This window comes from Mustela lutreola, chromosome 2 (genome assembly GCF_030435805.1).
Source record: "Mustela lutreola isolate mMusLut2 chromosome 2, mMusLut2.pri, whole genome shotgun sequence".
NCBI classification, from domain to species: domain Eukaryota; kingdom Metazoa; phylum Chordata; class Mammalia; order Carnivora; family Mustelidae; genus Mustela; species Mustela lutreola.
The window spans coordinates 108960948-108987493 of record NC_081291.1 but is presented as its reverse complement, the minus strand read 5'-3'; the positions used below and the strand labels follow the sequence as shown (position 1 = coordinate 108987493).

The following is a 26546-nucleotide window of genomic DNA, read 5'->3' as shown; positions in this document are numbered from 1 at the left end:
AGTCCTTACTGAGGATTCTCAATGGCTCTTGCTTTGATAGAACCTGGTAGAGTTTTTCAAACTCGCGTTTGTTCTGTAACATAAACTATCCCCATATGTATTCTTGACCATTACCACGCAACCGAAAGGAAAAGAAGTCAACCATGAAGACTCACAAGGTCCTGAGCTCATTCAAGTTAATTCACGCAATCGGTTAGCATTCCCTGTGGGTCTGCTGTGGGCCAGCACACGGAGATGAGCGAGGAGGATGGGAATGCACAAATAAGAATGCAATCCAGAAGACCCACGATCCCCACTTGGGACTCCCAATCAGCGAAGTCAGAAAGACCCATAAAGAGACAGTTACATCTTAGCATCATCAAAGTGGTATGGATTAAGTGGGGTACAGTGTTCAGAAATGCTGCTAGTTCTTCAGAAAGGGCACCCTATTTATGATAGACAACACATGAGTGGTTCCCCAGACAGAGGCAACGGGGAAGGCCACTTCAGGCAGAGGGCGTGCCACAGGATAGCTCAGAGAGGACACAGGAAAATATGAGCCACAAAGAAAACACACTGATAAACTGTATAATATCAAAATTGTCAATGTGTGCTCGTAAAAAATTACACCGCGAAGAAAATAAACAGGCAGACCACAGACCAGGAGAAAATATTCTCAAAACGTAAATCTGACAATGGGCTTACATGCAGAATATAAAAGGAATGCCTGCCACTCCATAATAAAAAGAAAACCCAATTTTTTTTAAATGACCAAAGGTTAAACAGACCATTATGAAAGATACACAGATGACTGTAGTAAACACATGTGAAAGCCCTCAGCAGCAGCAGTCACCAGGAAAATTCAAACTAAAAATACAGTGAGATCCCCCCCCCCCCCCACACACACACCTACCAGAAGGGCTTAGAGGAAAAACTGACAACAGCAGATGTTGGAGAGGATGTGGAGCAATTGGAACCCTCCTACATCACTGATAGAAACAACCAATGGTACAGCCACTTGGGAAAAGTTTCTTAAAAAGTTAAACATACATCCACCCAGTGGTATAGGGGTAAGCGTTTAATGCTTCTGGGCTCCCCAGAAGAAAAGCAAGCCCAATCCGTGCCATTTGCTAACCTCCCTGGTAGGAACACTCCCATGAGTGCCAATTTCGAGCTGCCAACATGACTCGAGTGAAAGCTGTGTTGGGAAGAGATGAGCCCTTGCTAGCCAGCCCCAGTCCCATCCAGCGCACCATCACACACACCCTGTGACCCATGAGTTCTGCTCGCAGGTATGCACCTAATTTTCATAGATGAAAATCTATGTCTCCAAAAAGTCTCATACATGAATGGTCGTGGCAGCTTTTTTCATTATAGGCCCAAACTGAAATTACCCAAAGACGCTCATTTTCAGAGAACAAATAAAACAGGCCGCACTATATTCATACAATGAATACTACGGATGGGTGAAATTGATCTCCCGAAACATGCAACTGCGCAGATGAATCTTGAAAATACAGCGTTGTGTAGAAGAAGGCAGACCTGAGAAGAACACCCTGTATGATTGCATTTATATGAAACTCTAGGCTAGTCAAATCTGAGCAATGCCCCCAGAAATCAGGTCAGCATGGCTGGGGGAGGCAGAGATGAACTGGCAAGGGCCCCAAGCCAGCTAAAGTTCCAGACCTTGACATGCATGGGTCAAAACAGAACAGTTAAGATCTGAGCATTGCACTGTTTGTTGATTCTAAGAAGAGGAAAAGGCACCCCAGCGAAAAAGGCTGGATTTCCTCCACTTGAACGCCCAAGGTACCTCAGGGGGCAAAGGACCACAGGCCAGCAAGGGGGCCCCCAGAAGCAGCTGGTTCAGCACAGAGGCCTCAGGGAGTAAACTGTGTTTCTCTTGTTTTCTTTTAGCAAAACCAACAAAGCATTATTTGCTTTTGCCTCCCACTGCGGTTACTAGGTCCCCCAGCCACAGGGCAGAGGAGTATGTGCTGGGCAGTCGTGGGGCTCTGAGGTCGCAGGCCTAGTCATCCCCACCCACTGGCTTGTCTCTCCTCCATCCCCGACTCTCCTTCCCCCAGTTTTGAAGAATCCATTCAGGGAACTTGAATGCCACGTCACCGTCCAGTTGTCTCCACTCCTTTTTATTTTCCTCTAACCTCTAACACTCCCTACCTCCTTCCAGAACCTTCCATCTCTCTTCCACTTACACCCAGATAGGGAGATCTATGCTAATTATTTGATAGCCCAGAGCAGTCAGGAAGCTCTATCTCCAAGAGTTCTACAATAACTGAAGCACAGAAATTGCTGAGGAACTTGTGTGTGAAGTTTAGAACATCGTCCTGCCAGTGCTTCACTTGCTGTGTGATCTTGGGAAGATTACTCAGACTCTCTGGTCTCCAGTTTCTTATTCGCAAGGTAGGGGAATCAATTCCTACCTCAGTGGGTTCCAGCGATAAAATGAGATAATTTGTGAAAAAGTCAGCATCTTTGAGACACTTAAAGTTTAATGTCTTTTTCTTTTTTCGTATTTCACTGTAACTAATCCTTACCATAAACATTTTAATGATACTATTGGAAAGAGATCGCACAACTCTCCAGAGTCACGCACCTAAGGAGACGCAGACAGGATTCTAGCCCAAGTGTCTGCTTGTCTTCCGGTCCTCGGCACCCAGGGAGCAACTGTCCAGCTCAGGGTGTAGCAGTGGACTCCACCCACTGGACCTTCCATTTCTGCAGTTCCAGAAAAAGAGCCTAAGAGGGCCAGGTGCAGGAAGGTAGAAAGGCTCTTGTCTCACACAAAAACAGTACAATTCCTTTCACACCCTCTTACCTCCCACTCCTTAATGAGTCTCTTAGAAACATAGAGTCTCCTTGACTTTTCAAAGTCGTATAAAGAGTTACTTGTAGGACTCTTAGAGACCGAATGTGAGGCACTTGTAAAGCTTCACACAATGCATGAAGTTTCCTTTTGCCTTTCTATATTTTATTCACACCCTTTCCCATCACGGAGCTCGGCCAGTCAGTGTCTAGGGGCTCCCCACCCCTCTCGTCTCCTTCACTTCCTTCCCTCCCACTCCCTCCACTGTAAAACTGGCGGGTTCCAAAGTCCTCCTTAATCGCCTCCATGCGATGCCCAAAGTTAATGTTTCTTCAATCTTCTTTCTTCTTTGACCTTCTTTCTTGACTAGTCATTGTGTCCCCACGCAAGCACACTACTTCCCTATCTCTGGGCCTTTGCTCACACGTTCCTTTCTTTACACTTTGCTCATCCTTCAGAACTCGGTTCAGGTGCCAGCTCCTCCGTGGTGCCTTCTCTGAGGTCTCCAGCTGGAAGGGATGTCTCCCGTCATCCGAGCCCCACAACACTTTCCCAAACCTCCTCATTATGGCACTCATCGTCATGTCTCCTTAGTGTATGGGTGAGTGAGCTAGACAGACAGGCAGACTGATGAGTTGACGGGTAGATGGATAAATGGATAAATGGATAGATGGATGGATAGAAGGATGGATGGACACACGCACGCGCGAATGCATGGATTCATCAGTGGATGAATGCATATGGATGGATGCATGGAATTTATATATGAATTTTTGAATGGATAAACATATAGCAGGCCAGCAGCATTTCCCAGAGCTATGAGACATCTCATTTTCGGGCATCTGCGTCATGTTAATATATTTACCCGATCAGTGGTCATTCAGCAGCTTCTATGTTTTGTCTCTTGGTCCACACTGTATTTCTGACCTCAAGAAAACACACTGGGCATATTTAATTCAGGCTGAACCCCAAGGCCTGTGCAGTCAATATTTACAGATGACGAAAAGCTAAATATATTTCAATTTGTCCCTTACCTGAAACCTGATGAGATGTTACTGGCATTCTAAAGAAAATGTTAATATATTTCTTGTTTCTGCTCTTTGGGTCCCAGCAGAACCTTTGGGCCCCAGGTCAACCAGTCCAACTGCTCATTTCTCAGATGAGGAAACGAAGGTCTGCAGAGAGAACATGGCTAGCACAAGATCACGTATGAAGTGAGACTAAAATTCTACCTGACTTCCAGCCTCTCACTTGGTCCTTTATGCCTTAAGAGTTAGAGCCAATGGACTGGCTTATCTCTTCTAGGTATGTTTCGAAGCTTGATGAAAAGCAAGAAGGTTTACCAAGAAAATCCAAGACCTCTCAGAAGAGGCGTAAGATTTCTCTCACTATCTATAGTCTTTCTGTGTTTAACAGCATTAGATCCAGGGCCTTTACTTTCCAAGGTGTCGTTTATTACAACAGCAGGAAAAATGCTATGCCCCTGACCCCTTCCTGTGAGCCGTGGAGGATTCCAGAGTTGTATTTACACGTAAGCTCCCCTAACAAGGAAAAGGAAGATTTGGAGACCTGCATGCTGTAGGCTCCGACTTCTCTTGGTTAAAAAAAAAAAGTCTAATATCCACTAGGACATGGCAGCATTTTGAAGAACTCCTCTATTATCAGACCAAAAATCAACCATTTCTCTGCTCTGGCAATATAATCTGTTTTCATAGGTTTTACTGAAGGACAAAATACCCAGGTAAGCTTCTGTGTGTTACCAATTCCTCTGAGTTATCTAGAGAAGGCTCTGGTTTCTCTAATCCCCCCAATACAAGTCAACAACACTCTCCAGGAACTTTTAAAACTTCCATCCAAAGTTTTCTGAGACACTGCCACTTGTATTTTTGTATTATAAAATCATTTCTTGATGACCATGGCTCAAAACCTCAGCTGACCTCCTTTAAAAAATACCACTAAGCTGCTCCAAAACTCTTCATGAAGAACAAAAAGCACGACTTACACGTTCGTCGTTAACTGTAGCCAGTGACGATGCGTGGGCACATTTTTCTTTCCTTGTCCTTCTTTCCCGGAGAGCCCAAAGATAATAAGAAGAAAGTGGGAGAGTAGCCAGAGGACGGGGGCTTCAGGGGAGGGTGTCTCTCCAAGAAGTTGACCTCCTCCCCAAGCACCCAGGCAGCAATTATGACTGGTCAACCAACCTGAAACGCGTCCTGCTTTTACGAATTTTCAATCAATACCCCAAGTGCCAGAAGTTTCTTTTCAAATTAAAAAAAGAAAAAGAAAAAGGAAGAAAGGAAGAAGTCCGAACAGTGGACAAAACGCAGGCTCCGTGGCCCCCCACTCCAGCTTCGGAAGCAGCGACAATAGGGAGAAATCAATGCGCAGAAGCACAAGGCAGCTTTCAGACACCTCTTGACCTTGTCACTTCCTGGGTAATTAAGAGGCACTACAGGTCCGTGTCACTGTCAGGAACTGAATGTATATCGATAGATAGATATATATGTTCTTAAAAGATTCTTTTTCCACAGCCTTGGTTAGGATCCTGCCAAAGAAAAGGGGGGAAAGAAAGACGTTCTGTCGAGTGGGCACTGAAAGGAACATGAAAGGAGAAACCTAAATTTTTCCGTGCGGTCTCTCCTGACGTGGGAAAATGGCGCAGACAAGAATAGATGGCTTGTTCGCCCTTGTTTTTCTCCTTCCTTCCCTTGACAGATTATCTCTGGGAATGTGGTGGAGGCAACAGGGTACTGCCCCTGCCCCTGTTCTTCTTCAGATCCCTTAAGAGCGGTCATGCAAACCCCGAGGTCTCCAAGACAGACTGCGTGTCCCTCCTGCGGAGGAGCCAGAAGGAGCCGCTTCCCTTCTGGGGGCCTCAGTTCCCACACACGAGAGAAATTGGACTAAACCCTCTTTGGAGCTTTATTTCCGGGGCTGACGTTTATGGAGGCCGTGAGAGATGGTTGCTGTCTGCCGAGCCTGCCAAGGAGACAGAGGGACTCAGGGTTCTGGGACAGCAAGAGTGGGTCTCCCCACACGTGTCTAGCAAACACCAGCTCCGGAGGCCACTCAAACCCTTAAGGAAGCTTGAGGCTGGCACTCTGTGAGGGGGTTGGCTCAACCTGCTAGGAAGCAAAGCTGTGAAGATACTTTGCCCGCTAGGACTCTGGTGGCTCTTGGGCAAGTCTGTTCTCTTTCCCAATGGCTCTAGTCTGCAGGCCCCCTTCCCGAGAGGGCTGATGACAGTCTACTTTATCAATGCATACAGGTAGCCTCTCCATTGTGAACTCTGAGCTCCCGGAGCCCTCAGCCCTCGTTGACCATCTCTGAGTCCCTCTTAGCTCCAAGCCCTGCACCAACATGTAGGAGAGGCTCCGTGAATGCTTACTAAGCCAACATCTGAATTTATTTATTTATTTTTAAAGATTTTATTTGTTTATGACAGAGAGAGGGGGAGCTGCAGGCAGAGGGAGAAGCAGACTCCCCACTGAGCAGGGAGACTGATATGGGACTTGATCCCAGGACGTTGGGATCATGACCTGAGCCTAAGACAGACATTTAACTAATGAGCCACCCAGGTGCCCCCAACATCTGAATTTAAAGACCCAAAGGGGAGCAGGAAGTTTGTCGGTGTTGAATGCGTCAACAAGTCACCTCCGTGTAAAACTGAGGGTTTTATTTCAGCAAAACTAGTCATTTCACGAAGTTCTGGGTAAGTGGTTTCATACCTGGAGGACAAGAAGCTATTCTCTCTCTGGGCCCACTACTAGCACAGCAGCCAGTTGTGCGAGCCAGTAGCTTTGAGGGATGTTACTGGTGAGTGAGGTCATCCACTGAGGTTTTCCTCCTGGGTCTGCCAGCTCTGGCCCTTGGCACAGAGGCTTTCGTATATAGTGAGTGCTGTGGAAAACCTGTCCCGGGCAGCGAGGCCCGGGGGAGAGGGCACTGATCCCCTGTGGTGAGTGGCGTTGTGTGCTGTGTTGGGGTCCTGATACGAGCATGGGCTCCCAGCAGGCAGCAAAGTACTGTGGAAAATGCATTAACTGTCAAACCGAAGATGTCCCCCTTCTGCTCCCGGAATATCAGAGTATAAACATAGTAGTGAGCAAGGAAGAGATTTGCACTCCTCTGGAGGAAAAGTACAATAACGTGTTACGTTACATGTTTGTAACTCAGGTGGAGCTTGTCTCCACCTTCTCTCCTCTCATCGGATCAGTGCTGGGTTTTAAAGCATTCCTGCCGAAATGAAGAAAAGCCAGGTCCCAGACACCCTGGCTTCCTTTGCAACCCCCACCCCAGAGGAGGCGTCAGACACAGTGATCCAGCCTGAGCAAGGGCCCCTCTCCCCAGGTACAAAAAGATCATTATTACTTTGGGATCCTGGCTACTTTTCCTCCCGGCCGGCTAAAAGCCTTCTGCATTTTCTCTGACAGAGACTTGAGGGGCAAGAGGGACAGTATTACAAGGCCGGGGGTGGGAGGGAACTGGGCACAGAAAAGCAGAGCTGGTCACTTGGGTGAAATGAGTAACAGTGGCCGAGGCACTACATCTTTAGGGGCTCAGCATCCACTCTAGCAACCTGAATCCTCAGAAAATCACCTGAGGGGCACCTGGAGGGCTCAGTGGGTAAAGTGACTGAGCCTGGGTTTCAATCCAGGTCACGATCTCAGGATCATGAGATCGAGACCCCAGGGGGCTCCACACTCATCGCAGAACCTGCTAGAGATTCTCTCCCTCTCCCTCTGCCCCTCCCACTGCTTGCTTGCGCTCTCTCTCTCTCTCACTCACTCAAAATAAAAACAAAGTTTAAAAAAAAAAGTATCTAAGAGGAGACCAAAGGGAGGTTAGAAAGAGAAGCTAAGACACAGCTAACCTTTTAAGAACAAAACACTGAAAACTAGTAGCTAAAAAGCAACTTTCTCCACCAAAGCTATCCCCTAGAACATTCGGGGGTGACAACGGAACCGCTCTAGTCTGTGCCGTCCAGTGTGGTAGCAGCTTGCCATGTAGTTATCAGGCACATGAAATGTGGGTGATGGGAATGTAAAAACAGCATTTAAATCGTACTGTATCTGATTAACTTAAACAAATTTAAGTAGCCCCATGTGTCTGGTAGCTACCGTTTGGACAGCACAGCTCCATACTCATGCGCATCATCCAAAACATTACAAAACTTCAAGTATTTGGGGACTTGTAAAGCCTTAAAACCTGAATAAGACAATAAACAAACCAACAGGAGGAAGAGGCTTCTTCGCTCTCCCTTAGCACCCAACCAAGACCACATTTTCAAAGTCCGTTCAGGACCCAGCTGGAGCCGGTCACAAAGCCTGCCCCGAGCCAGCCGGCAGGGACATGCCTGCCCCAAGATGCCTCTTCTCCCTCCCATGGCCCTGGGCACACTCTGGTCCCTGCCTGTCCCTGGCCATCCCGGCGCTGATGACCAGATACAGGTTATCTGGCTGACTGTAAGCTCCCAGAGTGCAGGGACTGGGTCTCCCCCACCTTTGAATCCCTCCCTCCCACTAGCCCCTAGTCCCAAGCATGGGACTCATACCCGAAAGAGGGTTGTTTTGAACAGAATGCTCAATTTTTATTTCAGAGACTATTGTGATTACAAAATAGGCTGTGGACTGAACATTTGTGTCCCCTGCCCCCAGAATTCATATGTAGAAACTCTAATCCCCAAAGCGATGGTATTTGAAGTTGGGGTCTTCAAAAGGTAATGAGGTTCGGAGGCGGTCATGAGGGTGGAGCCCCCAGGAAGGGATTGGTGCCCTTATAAGAAGGACATCTCTCTCTGCCATGTGCAAACACCGCAAGAAGGCAGCAGCCTTCAAACCAGGAGGAGGGTTCCAAACAGATGCCCATCTGCTGGCACCTTGATCTTGGACTTCCCAGCCTTACTGTGAAACATAAATGTTTATGGGTTAAGCCACCGGGTCTACCGTATTTTGTCCTAGCTGCCCAAGCGGACTAAGACAGGGTTTGGGGGAAAAGCAGCTTTTGACATCAAGCTATTTCACATGCACTCGGCAAAAATACAAACAAAACCATTCAGACCAAAAAAGACATTATCAGGCATCTTCCGTGGGAACTATGAAGCCAAGGAAGAGTCACCCCCTGCTCTAAAAAGGACCCTTGCCAATAAGAAAAATGACCAGGAGCAACTGCGATCCCAGACCTAAAGTCACTGGTTTCATTTGAGTGATGCAGAAGGAATCTTTGGGGAAGAACGGGGAAAGAAGGGTAGATCACTGCTAAAATGGGGGTGGGGCAAAAGGGGACAGCTTCCTGGACAGTGTGGCATCTGGGCTAGGTCTAAAGGATACAGTGGCTGTGCTGTGCGGATGGGAGTCAAGAACAGAAGCTACAAGGCAGGAAATGGGGGAGGGGTGCTGGAGGACCAGAGACCAGTCTAGCCCTTTATGCAGCCATGTTGTGTAGTGAGGACAGGAAGAAACTCTGCTCTAGCAAGGTAACAATGTCCTTGGAGCTCTGGATTTTCTAGCTGCTCGGCTCACCGTGGCTGAAATAGATCCCCCACCTCAAGCCCCTCCTCTTTCACAAAGAGAGAGGGTGGACAGCTGAACAGCCCATGCGGCCTCCCAAGTGGCCATGGGAAGGGCTGGGTTGTCTGCTTCCCCCAACCCTTCTGCCTGCTGTGAAATCCATATCAGCTGGAAATGCCCAGGAGATGTATTTCCATCTGTTCTGGGCATGGTTGGTAGGAAAGCCTCGGATCCAAGAGGTCGCTTGGCCTATTAGCGTGAGGGAGACTGCCTCAGGTGGGGGCAGGGAAGGAGCCCATTGCAAAGGCTTGCTCAGTCAGCCCTGGGAACAGCTGCCCAGCCGAGGGGCCAGGAGGCTCCCAGCTTCCCAGCCGCTCCCAAGTCACCCATTCTGTAGCCTGCTTGCTGATGATGTCATTCACTTCATCCAAAGAACATCTGTTCTGAATGATAGGAACAGTGGGTGTGGGCTGAGCGAAGCCCACCAGAGTTTAGGGGCTTGGGTGACCAAATGGGCAGGGCCTGCAGTATCCCCAAGAGCCTGGGAATAACCCTCCAAGCTTCGTCTGTCTTTAAGTAGATCAGAAGGATCCTCTGCCAAGACCCCAGGCAGGCTCACCAGTGGCTGGGCCATTCTCTGCGTGTCCTGGGAGGCCCTCCCACCCACCATCCCTGGCCCGCATGGGCTCCTCGCAGCTCTGGGACACTGGGCGTGGGGCATACTTCTGAGCAAAAACCAGATGAACAGCTGTTCTTCAGCATCTTGTCTTAGTGGTTTCCTCCCAAAGCAGGGCTGGACACAAAAGTTGCCATCGGGGTGTTCATTTGGGTGATGAGCCCAGAGGGCTGGAGTGAGGTCCTGCGCAGAGGGGAACAAGGAAGAGGGGAGAGTGCTCCATTCCTTGGGCATTCCTAAAAAGCTTTACGAAAAGCAGCTGAAGACTGCCCACCGGAGCACTGAGCACTGAAAAGGGAAGCACTTATCTCCAGGGTCCTATCCACAACTCGCCAAGGCCAGTCTTGTGCAGCTCCAGGTTACACATTGGTGAATGTCAATACTACAGGGCAGAAAGTCCCAGAATAGGGGGTGAGAGGTTCGTGAAGTGGCCCAAGGTGAAACGCAGCCAGAGCACCTCCAAGGTTCTGTGGCTCCAAGCCTCAGGTGCCTGGGGGCCACACCAGAGTGGGAGTAAGAGGGTTCTCCAGAAAGCCTGCAGAGCTGTATCTGCTTCTACCACATCTGTCCCGAAGTCCAAGGCAAAGGCTCAACCCCCGGAGGCCTTCTCCTCTGGAAGATGCTGCAGTAGTTTCCTGTGGGAGTAATAACAAATCACCACAAACTTAGTGCCTAAAAGTAATACAAGTGTATTTTCTGACAGCACTTGGAGCTCAAAAGTATAAAATGGGTCTCACTGGGCTAAAATTAAGGCTGTTCTGGGTTCTCCAGGAGAGAATCTGTCTTCTTGCCTTCTCCAGTTTCTAGAGGGTACCTGCCTTCCTTGCTTTGTGTCCCTTCTTCTGTCCTTAAAGCCAGCAGTATCCAGGCAAGTTTTTCTAACATTACATCATCCTGACACTGATTCCCTGGGCTCCCTCTTCCCCATTCAAAGGACCCCTGTGATTCCACTGGGCAGCCCCTCTCCTGGAAAAGCCAAGACCATTTCCCCTTCTCAAGGTCATTTGATTAATAACCTTAATTCCACCTGCAACCTTAATTCCCCTTTGACACAGAGTATCACATATTCACAGGTTCCAGAGATCAGGTTGTGAACATCTTTGAGGGACCATTTCTACTTAGCACAGATACTGTTCCATCTCTTCCTGAAAAGAAGAGTTTAGGGTGTTTATGCCATTAATTGGGGTTGACCTGCATGGTCCTTAGAGCCAGGAGGGGAGACTCTGCCTGTCCCTGAGGCTGTCCCTAGGACTCCCACGTCCTGCTGGCATGGCATCCTACTTTGACAAGGACAACTAAACCCGATAAAATCAGGAGACAGATGACCCAGGGGCTCCAAGGTGGCCTTTCATGGAAAGGGCCTAAACTTCATAGGCAGATGGACTGAGCTCTAATGCCAATTCCCTAGCTGGCTAGCTGGGGGACCCAGGAAAGACTGCTCGGTCCTTCCAAGCCTCCGGGTCCCATCTGTACAGCAGGGCCAATGTCCTAGACAATGCATGGAACATAACAGTTGCTTCATAAATTGAAGACAACATGAGGGCTTTCGAGACAGTAATTCCCAAGGAAATGACACTACTCTTTAGTTATTTACTGATTTATAATATACAAAGTGTAATCATAACCGTTACTTCATGTGATTCTCAAAGCCACAAGAGAGATGGGTCGGATAGCAGTCCATTCCTTGGTTCTTCCTAGAGCCTTGGGGAGACCTGCGCCCAGTCCAAGCACCCCCAGCCATGCAGAGTAGGCAACCTCCTGCCCTGTTTCTGTACTTCCGTTAAGCAAAGGGCCCAGGAAGGAGAACCCAAAACCTAAAGAAATGAGAATGATTGTTCTCTGGAGCTCCAAGAGCAATAAAACATAAATATAATACATCTTCCAGCCATTTTCTCACCTGCTGTATGTGGCTTAACCATATTTGGGGGAGTGTGGGGCGGGGAAGGTTTGCATCTCCCTTTGTGCCTTCAGCGCAGGCTGCCCTGAGCAAAAAGGCAGGTTTGCTTGTCTCTCTCTCCCACAGAGCTGTGAACACATCACCCAGGGGTAGCAAGCCCTCAGGGAAGGGCTCTGCAAGGATTCAGCAGCCTCAAGGAAGCATTTGCTAAATCTGCCTCCTGTCCCTTCCTAGGTCCGTTGGTGGACAAGATCTTAGAGATGGCTCAGGAGAAGCCTCCAGTGGCCACCTCAGGTGTGACGATTTCTCCTTAAGTCTCTTTACCCTCAGGTTGGCAAGCATGAGCCTCGGCTCCCAGTGGGAGCCCCCGGGTGACACAGGCTGGCCTCCCGCAGACAGACCGACCGTGAGGCTGTTCGCGAGCCTGAGTCTGGCTTTTCCCTCCAGATCCTGCAAGATGAGCTTCACCCTCACAGGACCTGAGGGGGCAGAAGGAATAGTCCGATGTGCAGTGTGTAGAGCAGTTGTCTCTGTCTTCACGAACATGAGCCTCTCTTTCCTACACTCCACTTGCTCCTTTCCAGGGCTCCCTCCTTCCCTGGTCGGATCTCCCAGGCTGACAGCAGGCAGTCTGCCATAATTCTCAAGAATAAAGGAAACATTTTAGGATTTGACAAACCCAACATTTGCATGTCTGTTTTCAGAGAAATACCCATCTGGGGGGATTAAGCCTTTTGTTTTGTTTTTTTGTTTTTGTTTTTTTTGTTTTCCTCCCTTCCCATCCAATCCAAAGTATGAAAACATTCTTGACATAGTCGCCTAAAAAAAGGATTTCCAAAGAGAAAAGTACCTCCCATACCTTGTGATTTCAGTGGCTTGGTGTGAAAAACACCGGAGAGGAAGGGAATGAGGTAGAGAACAGAAAAGGAAAAAAATCTCCTTTAGTCAAACAGCTTGTTAATCTGCAAGGAGGCCACGTATTGGGTTTGTCTTCTCTATCTCAGGAAATACACGTGTTGGCGTGTGGGTCACCCTTAGACATGACGCCTTCCCTGAGGAGTAGGGCCTCAGGGCGGGGCAGCCCCCTCCCCCAATACTACTGTGGGGAGAAGGAGAAATCAAGGCTCAGAGCTACTGGGCAGAGGAGAGGGGACAGAGAGCACTTCTCCAGGGATGTGCCTCCCTCTTGGGGAGGGTCTCTCTGGTTACACTAATCGTATAAAGTGAATTTGTGGCGGGGTGGGGGGGGTTCTCAAAAAAGGGCCAAGTAGGGTGGCTCATCCTAAATTACTAAGATGTTAGCTGAAGGTGATTTCCACAAACCAACTCCTCTCAAGCAGGTTGGGAAACTTGGTGAACTTACTAGCAACAGGGCCTTTCTGACCTAATGAACTTGGCTGCCGTTGCCCCAAGGGAGGCGGACTTGTGCCCCAGAAAGTGATTGAGAATTGAGTGGTTGGTCCAGGTAGATGTAGCAAAAGGCAACATGAAGGTTTTGAAGGTGAAGGGAAGGTGACATTGCCTGAGATAAGAACCATCCCCCAGTCCACTCATTCAACGATCGCGCCTCTATGTTGGGCCCAGCACTGGTTAAATGTTGACCCCGTTCAATCTCAGGCAGGCATGTTGGCCCATGAAGCCCTGGAAGGGAAATATGTTGGGAAGAAAGGAAAATTTAAAGAACCCCCAGTGAGTCGATGGACCCTGGAAGAGCCAGGGTCAGTGTCCTAGTACAAAGCCCGGAGGCAACAGGGGCCAGCCTATGTTGCTGGAGGCGGGTGGCCCGACACACACAGGATGATTAGAGATTTCCTGGGGCCCGAGTTCCAAATGGCACAGGCCGAGATGGCACATCCTGTGTGCCCATCAGGAGAGCAGTTCCAAAATGAAGCCCAAGAAGAGAAGCCAGCAGGAAAGGACCCCTCTTCTCCAAGGAGTCCGGGAGCTGAGGAGCGGAGCTCAAGCTAGCTGAGGAGACAGGGAGGGGGGCTCATCACAGGATGTGGTGCCCAGAACCAAGGAGCTCAGGACAGGACTTTTGGGACAAAGCGAGGTGAGGCCAGGGCAGGAGGCCCCAGGGGGACATAGGCTGCACCACAGTGACAGTCTGGGAGTGCCCCTGGGGCCACCACACAGGGCAGTTGCCTAATCACTGCTGGAAAGCAGAGGGCTGGGCCCCTGGCGCCTGAAAGGCTATACTTGAAGAAACAAAGGGGGTGCAGTGAGGTTGGGTGGGTTCTGAAGCTGGACACCTTTTGCTTTAAAGGAGAAAGACCCCCTCCAGTCCCCAGGAATCCTAGAATCTGCAGTAAGCCACTTCAGAGAAGAGAAGTAAGGAAAGAAGCCAGGGAACCATCCATCTGTGACTTTTGTCCCAAAAGTGTAGCAAAAGGCTGACTCCCACCACCTCAGCCTTCTCCCAGTCACAGGTAAATTTCACAATTTCTTGTTAGGTACACGGTACAGGATACAAAATGAGGCATTCAGCCATACCGCCTTGGATTTCGCTCTTGGATTTCTCCCTAAGCATTTAGCTTTCCCTCTGCAGACGGAAGAGGAGATTGGAGAACTTTGCAATCGGCTTACAGAGCCGAGCTAGACAGACTGCAGGAGATAGTGGAGACTGGCTCTGGATAGGATATCTGACCCCAGTTCTGCTCCCCTGAAAGCAGAGCATGGAGACCCACCGGCATTCAAGCAGGAAGCAGAGGAGGCTGAAGTCCATTCAATACCCATACCCGTGTGCCTTGCTCTCACCCCAGCCTGGACTCGACCACCCAGTTCTGCTCAGTTGTGAGCTGGTTAGTCATTCCTAATGCTCAAGTCATTAATTCAGGAAGGAAGCCGCGTTAGCTGCCTCCCCTTCTCCCTGGGAGTTTGCTGCCGTTGCAAAACAAATGAGTAATCAGACATTCCCGGAGCCCTGATTAAGCCCATTGCCAAGAAAGGTGTCTCGCAGCTCATTTGCTGGTGGGGAAGCCACGCTACAGGCCCTGAATCACCCTGGATCCATGGGAGAGCAAGGCCAAACTTGCCTGACTGAGTTCAATATGGCATCACTGGGATCAGCACATAAGAGGTTCATGGGTCACCAAGCCTGCCAACCCTCCCCACAGCTGGTCAGCTGGGGTTGACCCTGGGTGGGCCACTCTGTGACTTCTCAGGTGTAGGGAGACTCAGGGGTTCAGAGATAGGCCAGGAAGGGCCCTAGACACCCAGCCAGAGGCCAGGGTCCCCCTGGACAGATGGTGAAACTGAGGCCCAAGGAGGCAGTGGCACTTGCCTCAAGTCAAACAGCTAATTGATACAGACAGGGTAGAATCTCATCTCTCAGTGCTGGGTCCCCGGCAGTTGCCACTGCATCAGTTTACTCCAACAGCTTGTTGAAGCTTGGATGTTAAGGAAACAAGTGAATGGCAAAACAACAAAAACCACCCAGTGCCCATCAGTGAACAAGTAGTTTTTTCAAAATGAAATGTAGGTTAAAGAAAATGAAACGTGAATCAGCCACCTAGAAAGATTGGCATGACTCTGTTTTGATGTGGGGCTGCGTCCCTGATACAGTTGTATAAGCAAGAGAACAAGACACAGAAATAGTGCTTATAGTATGTTACCATTTTGGCAGAAGGGAAACGCCTAAGTAATGTAATTAAAATCGAAAAATCGTACCCTGCGCAAGACTAGGAGTCAGCAATCCTGGTGAGTGTCAACATGGAGTAGTTTCTTAGGACCCATAAGCATATAAGCTGAATAAACAATAGGTGGATGATTAGAAGACGAGGGAATTAAAAAAAAATTTTTTTTTTGTCTGAGCTCCAAGGTAATAATTAAATATATGGCATCACATTTTGGAAAAGACAAGGAACATAGATCACAGTACTTAAGAGCCAGAAAGAGGTATCAGGATTCTGAAGGGCAGAGTGATAAGTGTCTGAGAACCTAGGTTCAAGTCCTTGGTCAACTAAAATCTCAGAAACCTCAGTTTCCTCATCTGCAAAATGGGAATAGCAATATCTCCTTCCTGGAATTTTCCTGCAGACCAAATGCGCTGAATAGAAAAACACTTCCTAGTATCTAATGTATACAACAGGTTGAGGGACAATGGCAAACCCCCTTTTCCCGGGGCCCCACCTCTCCACCTACAGGTCTGAATGCTGTTCCCAGCCTCTGGCACCTCAGTGCTCAGTGCCTCCGTTTCTACATGCTCAGGGAAAGTTCTGCAGGAGCCTCCTTGACGCCCCTTCCACCCTTTCCCCTCAAGCAGCAAAGGCTCAGACACAATTTGCCTGAGGTCACAAAGGGACAACCCCAGGAAGAGAATGGCTTCATTCCTTCAGGTCTTAAAAGCTTTCCTTCTTTGCAAGTTGTCTGGTCACAGGTAGGGACCTTGAGACAAGAGTCACACCTTGAGCTGAATTAGCCACCACCTCATTATTTACCCGCCAGTCTCTCCTGGGATTAAGTGACATTCAGGGGACAGCAAAGCTCTCAAAAAAGGCAGCCTCACAGGTGGCTGCATGAAGCTAATCCACTTCTAGCTCCCACCTCAGGAAGAGGGAGCGGGGCCGTCTGAGCCGGATCTGGTGGGGCTGTGGTGAGAACAGACGTCTGGGTTAGGACCGAGGCTGTGGAAAGCGAGAAGGAAAGAAGGTCCCCCACGGTTCTCTGCAAAAGTGGCTCCAGGAACTCCCAGTATCATCTTCCCACCTCCCAAGCAGCTACCATCCACACCATCAGTAAAGCCTCAGGAGAGTCCAAATAGGGCTCCCGTCATGTGGCTGGGGAAACTGAGGCTCGGGGAGACAAAGAGTGTTCTATGTCTAGGTTTAGAGCCAAGGTCTCCCACTGACGTTCCAGCTGTTTCCGTCTATATCCATGTAAAATGGTGCTTGGGAAGAGTGGGACTCCTATCGTTTAGGATACAGATATGTGTGGTCTAACTGGAAGAAGAAAGCAGGGCAGTGCCATGGAGACAGGAGCACCACGTACAGATGCGCCCTTGCTCGTTTAGGGCCACCGATCAGGTCCTATTTATGGCTCCTAATTATGCATAAGGGCCTCCGGAGGCCTCATTTCCGTGCTTGGCTGCACCCTATGCCCTCAACGCTTCTACCCACTCCTAATTTTCACGGCTTCTCTCCCCCTCCTCCTCCCCCAGCTGTATCATCGCTACCTTACGTCCCCCTTTCCCTGTCCATTCTCTTCTCATCAGTCCCACAGGCTCCTTCCCCAGCCATGGGCGGAGCTGGCCCTTCGCATGGACTAGGCTGGTCTGTGCAAGGACAGAGCTTCCCTTTTTGGAGTCCTCCCGTCTTGCATGAATGTGCTCACTCATTCATTAATTCATCAAATATGTACCAAACACCGATAGGCCAGACTCCCCAGTATCATTGCATATGACTTATCATTGAAAAGTATGCCGACTTTGGGATGTCTTCCATAGACAGAGAGAAACAAACTGCTGCAAACAATCTGAAAATTGATCTCTAAGCAACAGGGATGGCAGTAAAAAGCTTGACTTTGTATTAGTGCATTATTATTTATTAACTATATTCCTCTGTCTTCAATTTTCCCTCAGTCACCAGAATAGAATCAGTAAATGGCAACATTTTCTCATCAGATGATTTTAAATGAGATTACAAGACATGGAGTTTTAATTTCACATGCATTAGTTTCTGGGTCTCGGGTTTTTTTTTCCCCCTCAAAGCAGATAAATGAGGTTCTAACTTAGGATAATAAGGCTTAACAGTGAGGCACTTTTTAAAAAAGTGAATCATTTCTCAGTTCTCCTTTGCTAATCTCTCTTGGTAACATTAATTATGAGTTTGTGCAGCGTGCCCCAAGGCGAGCTCGGCTTTCCCAGGACAATTAAAGTTACTTAATTATTAAAAACTGTGTGTGCTGCTGCCCAGAGAGAAAGAAGCAGCCGGGCCCGGCTCCCACAGCCCCCCACAGGAGTGACCGGACACTCTGTGGGAACTCGGCTCCTTTCCCTCACCATTGTAATTCTTTCAATATAATCTCTGAAAATCCCCTCACCAACCCCTCCCACCCACCAGAGCAGGAATGATTGAGAGGCTGCTCTCTCCGGGCTGATAGCTGCCTGCTGCTCCAACGTGCCTGGAGGCTGGCCTCCAGCTACTCCAGGCCAGCGGCCTCGGGCCAGGGGGCCAGCGAGGTTTCAGGGCCTCCGCGTGGGATTCACGCTGCAGCAAGGCCCTTCTGGCCCAAGGGCACTGGGAAATGCTGAGCCCTTGGTTCTGAGTGGTTCCTCATGGCCCCCTCTTCCTCAGGCTTTCCATCTCACAGCCGTAGGACACGTCACCCCAGAGGAGGGGTGCCAGGACCAAGCTGCATTTGCAGCAGACATTCCCAAGAGCAGATACTAATTTGTAACAGCCTTTATTTTCTGGAAGCCTCTTTGGTTGTGGTCCTGGTTCTGCCATACACCCCAGAGAGACCTCAGGCAAGTCACTCCTGGGATTCTGCGTCTTGGTTTCATAGTCCAAGGCATCCTGCAATGTCTAGGGACCTCCATCCAGACCCTGATTCTTTGATGAGTCTGATACTTAACCTAGAAAGGAAAACTCAAATTTTCCATTCCACTTTCTATTCGCATTCATTCATTTATTCATTCATTCGGCAAGCACCCACTCTGTGCAGGGCACTGTCCTAGCTCTAGGGACAGAGAAGAGAGGCAACATTCTCAAATCCTAGCCATCCTCTTGCACACGGAGGGGAAGGAAGACTGAGAAGGGAGGACGCTGGTTCTGGGGTCACCCAGAGAGTCATATCAGGACAGGGGAGAACCCAGTCCCCTGACCTCCAGGCCAGGGGCTTTCAAGAAGTTACTGCCAGCTATCTGCTTCGATTCCTTTGCTTTCTCCCCTTCAGATCTACTTAGCTCCTTTCCACCCCAGCTCCCTCCCTGGGCTCCAAGTCTCCCCAATTTTTTTTTAAAGTGCTATTTATTTTAATGATATATTTTAACAAATATATTCAAAAATCACAACTTTGGCTTGTAATAAATATGAACATGTGTTAATTAATAAGATAGTTGACATTTTAAAAATTAAATCTTCCAAATGCAGGGAACATGTGACATTTACAGTATATATCCCAGTCCAGCTGACCATGTTTCAAATGCTCAATGGCCACCTGTGGCCAGTGGTTACTATCCAGGATGGCACAAGGCGTAAGGTCCCTCTCATCTGTAACTCTCCTGCACTCCTCCATACTCAATACAATCCAGGAAGACAAGTGTGGGATTCATGCTCACAGCTTGGCAGGGGAAGTCGGTGGTACACTTTCCCCAGTACCTGAAGCAGATGAATACTATGTAACGGAGAAAGAAAAAGTATCCATCGGTAAGGGCAAAGGGCGAAATAGAAACAGTGTCTGTGGAGCTCTGCCCTGGCTGGGAATCTGTATATTTGCTTGTGTGCGCAGAAACTATGTCTAGAAGGATTCCTAAGAACTAAGCCCTTCATATTAGATAGATGGAGGGCAGAAGGGGGTGGCAGGCCGTTCACTACATATGTATCTTACACTTAGGAATTTCGAAACATGGGGATATATTATTCATTCAAAAATGAAAATATAAATTATTCGGTTATTGGATGCACTTAGGTCACCAGAGGCCTGCCCAGCACAGCCCTCCTCCCTGTTCCTCCTGGCAGTGCACCGGTGGGAGCAAATGCCCGTCCCTGTTGTTCCTGCTGCTCCACAATAGGAAGAGGGAGGCTTGGCAGAGGCCCAGGGCAGGAAGACATGATATCAAGTGACTTTAAAGGGCTCTTTTGTTTCCGGAAAGGCAGCGGTTTCCACTCTGCATCCCTGCCCCCCCCATCCCTGCTTTCTCTGGGCTCCCTCCCACCACCTGCTACAAGAGCATCATCTTTGTATCTCTGCTCACCACCACCCCCGCCCTCCACACCCCCACCCCGCCAAGACCCTCTGGATTTGAGGTGGGGAAGGGAGGGAGGGAGGCACTGGCTGGGAAGGAGCGTCATCCTCTCTTCCCAAAGGATGTCATTCATTCCCAGATGTCATTTCCAGAGAAATGATACCACCCTGTAAACCCCGACATGTCCAGCCTGTGCGTGATATGGAGCAATGCAATGAGGAGAGCAGAGCATGAGCATGGTTGCACATGTCTGTGTCCACCTGCGCACATCTGGGGCCACGCACTGGCATTCATTCACACGCTCATTGATGCTTTTAACAAATACAAGTTTGGAAAAAACAAAAACAAATACAAGTTGGGCTTCTACCTCATTCCAGTTACCGTGCTAGACCCTTGGGATACAGCAGGGACAAGGCAAATGAGATCCTGCTGCAGAAACAGTCATGAAATTGAAAAATAATTCACTCTTGGGCCACCTGAGTGGCTCGGTTAAGCGTCTGTCTGCCTTCACATAAGGCTCCCTGCTCGGCAGAAGTCTGCTTTTTGCTCTCCTCCCCACTCGTGCTCTCTCTCTCTCTCTCTCTCTCTCTCTCTCAAATAAATAAATAAATAAATAAAATCTTTTAAAAAAAATAATTGACTCTTAACTGTTGTGATAAGTGGAAGGAAAAGTATATGGAATTGGAGTCCACGATCTAGGCTGGGGGACCAAGGAAGGCTCACTTGAGAATTGGCATTGAAGTCAACTCTAAGAAATAAATCCAGAGATAAGAAGATGTGACAAGTGAGCTTTACACATGGAGAGGGTCACCTCCCCCTTGCTATGTCCTTGGACAAACCACATCCCCTTTTTAAAGAAATTTTTATTTGAAAAAATTTGTTAATATTTTATTTATTTAATCGAGAGTGATTTGTTTGTTTATTTGTTTATTTATCGAGAGAGCACAGAGGGAGAGAGAGGGAGCCCATTGAGCAGGGAGCCCTGATGTGGGGCTTGATCCCAGGAACCCGAGCTCATGACCTGAGCCAAAAGCAGACACTCAACTATCTGAGCTACCCAGGCACCCCAGTTTTTTTTTTAATTTGAAAATAAATTTAAGGGGTGCCTGGGTGGCTCAGTCGGTTAAGCATCTGCTTTCAACTCAGGTCATGATCCTAAGGTCCTAGGATCGTGCCCCTTGTTGTTGGGCTCTCTGCTCAGCAGGGAGCCTGCTTCTCCCTCTCCCCTCTGCTCCTGCTCTCTCTCTCTCTCTCTCTGAAATAAATGAATAAAATCTTTAAAAAAAAGAAATTTCAAAAGAGTACAAAAATAAAATTAATATAAAAAAACATGTATATGGGGGCACCTGGGTGGCTCAGTTGATTGAACAACTGCCTTCGGCTCAGGTCATGATCCTGGAGTCCCAGGATCGAGTCCCGCATCAGGCTCACTGCTTAGCAGGGTGTCTGCTTCTCCCTCTGCCCCTTCCCCTATCCATGCTCTCTCTCTCTCTCTCATTCTCTCTCTCTCTCAAATAAATATATAAAATCTTAAAAAAAAAAAAAAGTATATGTTTTTTACCTAGCTGATTCACTACTATTAACATTTTGCCCCATTTGCTTTGTCAGTTTTTCTCCTCCCTCTCTCTCTCACTTTCTTTCTCAACAGTGTGACAGTACCTAACATACACTTGGCCCTTCAGGACTAAACACTTCCGAAGGTCATCCCCTTCTGAGCTCAGAAGGTGGGGGGGAGTGTCCTCTCCTCCCAGCACAGCTACAACGAGCGCTTGAAAGCTGCTCTGAGCACATCGTGGCCCCATGAAGTAAAATCATTACTATCTTTTTGTTGAGCGCTGCTCGGGATTTAGAAGTGAAAATTAGAGTGTTTTCCCAGAGAAACGCCCAAGGTCTCAGTTCCTCCAGAAGATAGGCTGCTCTTCAGCCAGGCCTGGAGGGTGGGTTGTGGGGGTGGTTATGTCAGGGGAGGCAGTCAGCTGCGCTGCTCCCAAGACCTTCCTCTCGGGTAGGCCTGAGCCTGGGGGAGGACGTGTCTGGCTGACCAGCTCTCCCCACAGCTTGGGGAAGCATCTCGAGGCAACTGCGGCTGGCCTAGACAATGCTCCCCCACCCCAGGGAAGGGCTCCTTCTCCCTGATGAAATGGAACAGAGCCAGCCCAGAACCCCTCTTCCCGCTGGTCAGCCCTGCATTCAGGCACACAATAGTGTTGGTCGTCTCAGCAGGTTTTGAGAGCCATTCCCTTAATGAGAACGATAAATTCACAAGAAAAGGCCAGTTGCCAAGCGCAAGCAAGGGAACTGCTGCCTGGGCCTCACTGGCCCCAGGGGACCACCCCTCTGAGCGTGGGACCTACAGAATCCAACAACTAACCAGACAGGGACCAGGCCCTAACTCCTGAGTCATAGGTCTGGGCTCAGAGCCTGGCTATGTGTACTTTTAAAAGCTTCCCAGGTGACCAGCTGTCAGTTTAGCAACTGCTGGCCTGGTGACCCTCAGATCCTCCCAGGACTGAGATCCCCTGATGGTGGAACAGGGCAGAGGCCTGCAGGGGAGAGGACCTGAAGCTGGAAGGCACAGGTTCACGGAGAAACTTCAGGCCTTTGGCTCGCGGACCCAAGAACCTGGGAAGGAAGTGCGTGCAAGGATGTCCTGCAGCATCTGGTCCTTGGTTTAGCCAATCACCTCTGAAAACAGGCAGAGTGTCTACAAGTTCTCTCCGAGTGGGTGGAGAGAGGCAGAAGAAAATCAGCGAAGCAGCCAAGTTCTGCTCTAGCTGCCCTGATGAAAGCTGGCTGCTGGCGTGGGCCGCTCGCTGGAGCACAGCTGTGGGCAAGACCAGGTGCGGCGGGGCAGCCTCTGGGTGAGCCAGCTGCCCGGCTCCTGACTCATTCAGCCCTCCCACCCGCAGGCCTGGGCCTTCCCCTCCGGCTGCCCTGCAAGCTCCCCACCCCCCCCCCCTGCCCCCACCACCACCCGCTGCTCCTCCCCACCCCCCACCCCGCCCTTGTCCCAACACCCCTCCCCCCACATCTGTGTGGCCAGCTTATTTTCTTTTACTCTAGTTACCCACACCCCTCAATGGGGTCACCCTGCCCCACGCTGGGGGCTTCTTGAGTTTCTAGGCAAACATGGGGACCCTGGGGCCCTGCAACATTATCCCTCCCATCATTAAACACTGAGACTCCCAGGGGACACAAACTGTGTCAGAATGGGCCCCCACCTCCCCTTCAGAGGCACTCAGTCCTGCCCTAGGCAGAGAGCAGGCACTCAGGACTCGAGGGAGGGAGGGAGGAAGGAAGGCTGCAATAAATCTGTAATAAAATCCAGTTCTTAACTGACCCACTGCATCAGACCTATCCCCAGGGCCTGTTCCAGGAAAGTTCCTGGTCGAACCCAGTCCAGAGTGCTTTCCTCTCCTGTCGCCAGCACTCCAGGACTTCTGCATGGGTACAGTGTGAACTAAGCTGAGACAGTGAACTAACTGGATTTTATGAAGATTCACCACATGTGGGAAGCCACCCACACACCATGCAGAATGAACAACTGACTGAAAGAATAAACATCTCTGGATGTCCAAATCTGGCCTTTTCCTCAAAACCTGGAGGCAAAAGCCACCTCCTCCATGAAGGTGTCCTGGATTTCTCCCATGGGAAGTGATCTCTCCCTCCTCTACCACTACACAGCACCATTCCCATCCTTCTTTCCCTGACCCTGTGAGGCAATCGTTCCTACACACATGACAGCTGCTGTAAAGGAACCAGTAAAGGCTTTGCAGTCAGACTGATCCAAGTTCAAATGCCACATCTCCCTCTATTAGCCACGCAATTATGAAGGAAGAGCTTGGCCCTTGTTACCCTCAACTTCTTCAAGTATGAAATCAGAATAACTACATGCCCTTAATGACTTTTTCCCTGCCTGCATGGGGACACCATGTCACATGTGCAGCCCCACAAGTCCCCCACGCATCTGCCATGATGGGAGCTGGGGTCTTCTGCTCCAGCGTGTTTGCCACCAGAGGTCCCATCTGGAGGCTTCCCGCAGAGTCACCCTTGCGAATTCCTCAAGCCACCTCACCACCCACAAGGCACACTCCATCTGGGAGGGAAGCCTGAGGAAAGGGATCACGTGGAATTCATCTGTCTTCCAGTCCTGGAAACTCGGGGGGCTGGGCAGGGGGCGGCTAAGCACAAGCAGGAACAGCCCCCGGCTGAGGATACACAAGACCGCCACCTAGGAAGGGGCTGAGAATGGACGTGGGCAGCATCTGTCAAGGGCCTGGGGCTTCGGAGCTTACCAAGTACTTTCACATCCAGTATCTGCTGGGCTCCACATAGCAGCCTGATGAAGTTGCCTAAGCCGGAATCATCATTGTCATCATTTTACAAAACAAGAATCCAGGGCTTGGGGAGAGAGAGAAACGTTTTATCTCCACAACATCTAGAGGAGGTAGATTGGGTCGCTGATACCAGGAACTTGCTCAGGATTTCCCTTCTGCCCTCTGAAGGGGAGAGAGAGCTTCTTCACGCCACTTTAAGGACATCCTTTTTCCTCCCGCTGACTTCCACTCTTGATGAAGGGGGGCCTATGGCCTGCGTCTCACCCCACCCCATCCTCAAAGACTCCCCACAGCTATAAAAAATAAAACATGAAAGAGACAGAGAGGGCAGGAGGAAATGGCACCCTGGAAACCAACAGAAAAACCCAGAAGGAGGGCGGAGGCTGTTTCGGTGGCACCAACTCCCAGCCCTGCTGCGGAGGGAGGTGTATGCCCCAGAGGCGGGAGGAGTCGTGCCCTGAGTGTTCCATCAGAGTTAGTTTTGAGCGGGTTCGAGGCGACAGCAAGGAACCAGCAAGGGTCAGATCCAAAAAGGCAAGGCAAGTCTGGGAGAGCAAAGGCCAGGTCAGGCAGAGCGAGAGTGGGTGTGGAGAGTGAGATCAGGAAGCCTGAGGGTGGTGGGGCTCCCTCTTCTGTGGTGTTTGTGTGGGTCTGAGGACAGGTGTGGTGGCCACAGGGGCCCCACAGGGTGGGGCGTTCCTGACTGCAGTTTCCTTTTCTGGGTGCCACAAGGCTGACACTGGGTTCCTTTGCTTGCACCAACCCCCCCGCCCTGAAATGGCTTTCAGGGCTGAAAGCCTTTCGATTCTTCTTCCCTAGACCAGGGGCCAGGTCCTATCCAGACTCCTGGCACAGCAGGTGTCACTGCACTCTGTCCTTTGGTTCCCACCCCCCAAATCTAGCAAGAAGAGCAGTTCACTCCTGTGTGCTACGGGGGACACTGAGGCACACGGCAGTAAAGTACTTTATCAAGTCTCACTATTCTTAAGTGGAAGAGTCCACATTTGTGAACAGTCCTACCTCCCTGAACATCTCAGGCAATTGATCTGCATTGTCCCCTTTCCCAAGCTTATAGTGAAACTCTCTACTCAGAGCATTAACCCCCTGGGGCCCTTTTCTTAAAAAGTTGAAAACAGACAGCTAAAAGGGACCAGCGATATGAAAAGGTTCTATCTCTTTCCTTTGCTGAAAGAAAATAAAACCTAATGCCGAGGGCATTGGTGCAGAAAGCCGTTTGCCCAAATGTCCTTGCCAGAGACAAACAGATAAACCTTTCTGCAAATTCGGTTACATATTAACTCAGCACCCAAGGGCGCGATCCTACACAAGCAAGACAAAGTCCTTGCCTTTAGTTTGGAATGGAGCAAAAAGGAGCCCCAGCAAGCATCCAGCCACTTTCCTGCCATACGGAGGAGCCCCCTTCCTCATGGAGTTGCACTTGGGTGCGGCATAACCACACACACCGCCGGCCTGCACCAGCAAGGAGAGCTCAAGCCTGGCACCAAGCTGCAAACCTCCTGAGCCGCAGGAGGACTCAGTTCACACCCTGCATCTGCTCTGTGCTGCGCCGACTTCTGCCCACACCCATATGGTATCACCCACTTTCCCCTCTGGTCTCACCCACCAGGACCAGGCAGAGCCCAGAGGTGTCGTTGGCTATTTGGATGAGAGCCACCTCTCCCACATGTATTGGAGCTTCTGCTATCTGTCCTCTGTCACCTGTGGGCCAGCTGGGAGCCACAGAGCCCTAAGCCTGTAACTGCTGTTGCTGTGGACACAGTGGGGTGGTCGCAGGGGGCGCAGGGCAGCGACACATGTCACTGGAACCAAAGGAGGGCTTCAGCCATTCCCTAAACATGTTGACATCTCAATTCTCAGCCTAGATGCCAACTGGCCTTTCCAACTGGGCTGGACAAAATAAACGACATATCTGGAAGCCTGCTTCTGCTCCCTCACTAATCCTTCACTCCTCGGGGTTGTGTTAAAATCTTAAGAAGTAGAACACTGCTGCTGGCACTAAAAACCTCACCCAGCAGAGCAGATGAGGAATAAGAAGAAAAGCCATTAAACAAACAGACCAAAAAGTGATGTCTTCCTCTTAGGTGGTTAGCACTGTAAGCAGGACTCTAACGTTCAGGCCGATAACCCCAACACGGGACTGGAAGCTACAGTCAACCAGATGATGGGCCCCAAAGAGACTAACCAGGCAGCAGGACCTCGACTGCCCATTCTTACCAATCAAGCCATGGGACCGTCTGCAAATACACTCTCACTCTGGTCACTCACGCTAGATCTCAGGACTAAAGGCCACCCCAAATCCCCCACCCTCTTTCAAGACTCTAAGCCTCCATCTAGAAGACCCTTCTCTTCCTTCACCTGGGCTTATGCCCATAAGCTCAATGCCAGCCTGTCGGT

General features: G+C 49.7%; 1 long non-coding RNA gene across 1 annotated transcript; it reads right to left on the bottom strand.

The window, feature by feature from the left end:
- Positions 1-9765: 9765 nt before the first annotated feature.
- On the bottom strand, positions 9766-24762 carry LOC131824713 (uncharacterized). The gene is made up of 2 exons (XR_009350951.1): positions 24090-24762; positions 9766-10626 (listed from the first exon to the last, which is right to left on the bottom strand). It is a non-coding gene; the product is annotated as an uncharacterized LOC131824713 (long non-coding RNA).
- Between the last annotated feature and the right edge of the window lie 1784 nt (positions 24763-26546).